This window comes from Urocitellus parryii, chromosome 12 (assembly GCF_045843805.1).
Source record: "Urocitellus parryii isolate mUroPar1 chromosome 12, mUroPar1.hap1, whole genome shotgun sequence".
NCBI lineage: Eukaryota > Metazoa > Chordata > Mammalia > Rodentia > Sciuridae > Urocitellus > Urocitellus parryii.
This window is the reverse complement of record NC_135542.1, coordinates 82,235,001-82,241,053: the sequence shown is the minus strand read 5'-3', so window position 1 is coordinate 82,241,053 and position 6,053 is coordinate 82,235,001.

Sequence of the window (6,053 nt, the reverse complement as noted above, 5' to 3'; positions counted from 1 at the left end):
CAGATTACAAAAGACATGAAAATTAAGAAATTCACTGTCAGGGAATTGTGCCCTAAAGAAAAAGATTTAAGTGCGGCTTGTAAATCTCAGAAAGATCAAAAGATCAGAAGACTTAGTCACACAAAAAGTTCTTATAAGAAATTAAGGGTGTAACTCACTGACTAGAAATTTTCTAGAAAGCTTTAAAGCTTAAAGCCTTAGCCATCTCAGCAAAAGCTAAAAATTGAGATAAAATTATCTAGAAAAAATCTATGGATGAGCCTTTTATGTGTGACATACATGGGAGATTCACTGTGTTCCTAAGAATTTTATATCAGCAGAAACACTGTCAACTCTTTTTTTCTTTTGTATCAAAAGAAACAGAGTATGAAAAGAAAGAGGGTGGTCAGACTTCCAAAATTCTATAGGCAGGAAACAGGTTTATCAGATTATGCAGCTTCAAGCATGTTCTTCATAAAAGAGATAAGGAAAGACTTTTTAAAGGGCCATGAACTACTGAGGATAATTTCCAGACCTTGATACTTAATGCAGGTTCTCCAGCTGGATTTCAAAACTGCTTAGGACTAATTCTTTTTTTCCTTCTTTTTTTCCCCCTCCCATTTCAAACTGGAATATCTATAATTTATAGTTATCGAATTCCTATCCTACCATTGTATTTTGGGGGCTGATAACCTGATTTCACGTTTCATAGATCTACAGATGGAGAGAAATTGTACCCAATATGGATTGTAGCCAGAGACTCATCCAGACCTGATTTAGATGATAAATAATAGAAAATTTATATGATATTTAAGAAAAATATAAAAAAAACTTACAGTAAAAATTACCTTTATATTTAACAGATTTTCTTGCCTGCTTATTTTCTCAAAATACTGTACTTAAATAGTTATTTTATTTATATATAGGTGGTAGTTGCTATTATGACTTTGAAAGATTAGTGTTAATGCAAATCTAAAAATTACCATCTTTATGAGGTTTCATTTTATTTTCAGAATAAAAATGAGGATCTCAATAATCTTTTCCCATAAAAAGATTATGCTATAATCCCACATATTACTAAAGTTATTCTTATCATTAATTAACATAGAATAATTTACATATAAATTTTAGTCTATTATAGTCTCATAGGACCTTTGGAAGACAAAAATGAATCTACTAATATTATCCCATTTCATAGAAGAGAAAATAAATATATGGAAGAGAAAAGAAATCCTGTCTGTAAGAACACAACAAATTTGTGACTGACTTGGAGTAATCCACTCTTAACTAGTTTAACAGCTATTGTCATATTATTCTCTCATGACCTCAATTAAAATTGTGACTCGTCATCATCCATAGGAATTGGTACTAATCTATTAGAAAATCTATTAGAAATATTACTTTATGCAGAAAATCACCACTGAGTATTAAAACAATAAAATTTTAGAGTTAAATGCTGAAAAACCAAAAGCTTTCCCTCTAAGATCAGGAATAAGGCAAGGATGGCTACTCTAACCACTTACATTTAACATAGTCCTAAAGTCCTACTCAGAGCAATCAGGCAAGAAGAAGAAATAAGGGCACCCAAACAGGAAAGAAAGAAGCAAAATTATTTCTTTTATACATGACATGATCTTATATGTATAAATCCTGAAGATTTTACATACACACACACACACACACACACACACACACACACACAATGAGAACTAATAAATGAATTCAGCAAGATGCAGGATATAAACTCAACATGCAAAAATGATTGAATTTGTGCACACTAACAATAATAATCTGAAAAGGAAAGTAAGAAAACAATCCCATTTATAATTACATCGAGAAGGATAAAATACTTTGGAGTAAATTTAACCAAGAAGACAAAAGATTTATACACTGAAAACTGTAGAAGATTGTTGAGAGAATAAAGAAGAAATGTATAAATGGAATGACATCCTATGTTCGTGGATTAGAAGAATTAATGTTGTTAATATGCCCAGACTATCCAAAGTGATCCACAGATTCAATGAAATTCTTCCAAAATTTCAATAATATTTTTTTAAAGAAAGAGTGAGAGAGTGAGAGAGAGAGAGAGAGAGAATTTTTTAATATTTATTTATTTTTTGGCGGACACAACATCTTTGTTTGTATGTGGTGCTGAGGATCGAACCCGGGTCGCACGCATGCCAGGCGACCGCTTGATCCACATCCCCAGCCCCATCAATAATTTTTTTTTTAATTGTTGTTGTTGTTTTGCAGAAATAGGAAAAAAACCAAATCTTAAATTTCATATGGAATCTCAAAGCTCCCTAAATACCTAAAAAATCTTGAGAAAGAAATACAAAGCTGGAGGCCTCACACTTCCTGACATCAAAATATTTCAAAGCTACAACAATCAAGAATATAATACTTGTATAAGGATAGACATGTAGATTCATGGAACAGAATAGAGAAGCTAGAAATAAACCATCACATGTATGGTCTTGATAGAGGTGCCAAGTTGGGAAAGGATAGTCCCATCAACAAATGGTATTGGGAAAAACAGTATATCCACATATAAAGGAATTAAATTGAATTCTTACCCTATGCAAATACAAAAATTAACTTAAAATGCATTAAATGTTAAACATGAAACGTCAAACTATAAAACTCCTAGAAGAAAACTTTATGACATTGATTGACAGCAAAGCACATACAAGAAAAGCAAAAACTCACAAATGGGACTACATAAAACTAAAAATTCTGTGTGAAATAATCCACAGAATAAAGAGATAATCTACAGAGGGATAAAATATATACAAACCAGTTCATCAGACAAGGGATGAATGCCCTCAATACATAAGGAACCCAAATAACTCAAAATAAAAAATTTTTTAAAAATCCAATTCAAAGATGAGCAAAGAACTTGAATAGTCATTTCTCCAAAGGAAATTTCAAGTCACCAAGTATATGAAAAGATTCTCAACATCACTAATCATTAGGGTAATACAATTCAAAACAATAATTAAATATCTCTATATCTTTCATACTTATTAGAAGGACCATTACTTAAAAACACATATGTATCCCAAAAAATAGCAAGTGTTGGCAAGAATGTGGAGAAACTGGAATTCCTGTCCACTTTTGGAAATTTAAAATGGTGCAGCTACTAGGGAAAATAGTTCTGTTTTCCTATGAAAAAAGTTATCATATGATCCAAAAAATCCACTTCTCAATATATACACATTCAAAAGAACTGAAACCAGGATCTCAAGGAGATTTGCATACTTAGGTTTATTGCATCATGGTAGCCAAAAGATAGAAGCAACTTAAATGTCCATCAACAGATGAAAGGATAAGGATATATACATGCAATGGAATATTATTCAGCCCTAAAAAGAAAAATTCCCTCATACCCAACAAGGGGGAAACTTGCAGTATTATTCTAAGTGAAACAAGCCAGTCACAAAAAAGCCAAATATTGGATTTTCCTATTTTATATGAGATATCTAAAGAAGTCAAACTCTCAGAACTGGAAAGTAGAGAGGTGGTTGCTAGGAACTGGGAAGAGACAGAAAATGGGAATTATTATTCCATGGATATAGATTTTCAGTTTTTCAAGATGAAAAAGTTCTGGAGATCTGTTATACACTAATGCACACATAATGAACACAAATATACTATTTGTTTAAAATGATTGACAAATTGTATTTTTGGCCACATTATAAAACTTATTATTATATTTTGCTGTATCCACAAATGACATAATTACAAATCAATCTCTAATATAAGTCCAGAAAGTTCAAAAAGGTCAACTGTTTAATTGAAGTAGAATACTGAAACTAAACTGTTAGAGTACTACTTTGATATTATTGAAGTACTACTTTAAAAATGTTTTTAGGCTGAGGCAGGAGGATCATAAGTTTAAAACCAGTACGGGCAACCTAAAAAGACCCTCAGAAACTTAGTGAGACCATGTCTCAAAACAAAAAATACAAAGGACTGGGGATGTGGCTCAGTGGTAGATCAACTCTCAGTTCAATCCCCAGTACCAAAAAGAAAAGAAAAAAAAAGTACTTCCTGTTGAAGAATGATCATCCAAAGAATAACATTAGCTCATTGTGTAATATACAGAGAATGTTTTCTTAATCTAATTAAATCCAATGCATTTTGTAGCAATTAATAATATGTGATTAATTATCATTATGCAGGGTTTGCTATGTAGCATTAATTATGATGAACTCATTGGCTTTTTATATGCATAGGAAATATCTGACTTTGGGAAGTACGGTGCTTACAATGTTTTAATATAAGTTAGACTTAATAAGCTTTGGAATTTTATATGAAAAACAAAGAGTTTTCTAAATAAATTTTAATGTTGAGCCAAAAATATCATTTAGGGAATAATCTTTGTAGATTTGACATCTTTATAAATTGTACTCTACACTAGGAACATCTTTTGAAGCATCATCTTTATGTAAATCACTGTACTTGGCATGATAAGAAATATAAAAATGAATAGCTTCAGTCTCTGGACTCAATGATCCTGTGTTACCAAGGTAATTTGAGGAACTTCTGATTCCTTAAACCATGTTCCAATGAATTATTTAACTTTGTAACTCTCCTTGATTCCTCTGTCACCAAGCTGTTTAAGTTCTTTCTGTCCTAGGAAGGTAGTTCTTAAACCTGGGTCAAAGTTAAATCTCCTGAGAGTCTTTTGGAATGTACACAGGTGAGTACAACTTCCCCAGACATTCTGAGTTAAATAATCTGCAACAAAATTTGGACATTGGTGTTTTTAAAAAATGACCAAGTCTCTGGAGGTGGGTGGGAAGTGATCACAAAAAGGTAAAAGTTTTTTTTAAATTTATTTTGATGAAAATGTTCTAAAACCATATCATGATGATGGTTGCATAACTCTAAATTCATAAGAAATCATTGAATTCTGAATTTAATGAGAGGTATGTAAATTTTACCTCAATCAAGTAGATAAGAGAGAAAAAAATTATAGAAGATGTCCAAAATGTTACTCAGAAGAGTGTATTGTCTTTTAAATGCACCATTAGAAAGAAAAACTCTGAAAAATAAAACAAAAACAAAAACAAAAGAAACAACAATCAGGGAATCTAGCACAAGAAATTGGAAAAAGAACAAAAATAGAATGAAGGAAATGGTAAAAATAAAACCCAAAACTTGCTGGGAATAAAACCAGTGACCCAAGAACATTTTCTTTTAAAATAATAATTTAATGATCAGATCTCTATTAATTCTAATAATTTTTTCAAAAACTACATTAACAGCATTGATAATAAAATAGGAGTATAACCATAGACACAGGAATATGTTCAAAACATTAGAATACTAAATGCAATTTTATAACAACATATTGAGAAATTAGACAAAATGGAAGAAATTATAGGAAACTATAAATTTGCCACTCCATATAGAAGGAAAAATAAAGAATAAGTTGGTATCCTTAATTTTTTCTAAAGTTAATCAAACACGTTCTCCTCCAGAATCTCTAAGACCAGGTGATTTTATGGGTAAATTTTCTCAAATTTATCTTCCAACTATGGATAATTTCTACATAATTTAAACTGGTTTAGAAAGTGCAAAGACATAGAAGTCTGTTGAATTCCTTCTAAAATTTAACATAACATTTGGACCAATGCCAGACAAAAATAATATGAAAGAAACAAAGATAAATTGTAGCTCATTCTCCATCACAAATACACAAAGAACCTAAATTTAATATTTAAAAACTAAATATAGCAATATATGAAAAATATATCAAGATCAAATAGAATTTAGAAATAGGTGTTTCAACATTAGAAAATCTATTACTTAAATTCATGGTATTAACACATTAAAGTGCATTTGCTAATTTTGATAGATTCAGAAAAGGCAATACCAATTCTGAACAAAAATTTTCATAAATTAGAAATAGAACAAAACTTTCTTGATAAAGAGTATCTATCAGTTGTCAATAGCAAACTTCATATGAAAGTGCAAACTTAATACACTAGAGAGAGATTTCCTGTGAGAGTCAAAAATAAGACAAAAATAAAGTTCAAAGATATTCTAAAACTCCTAACCAATGT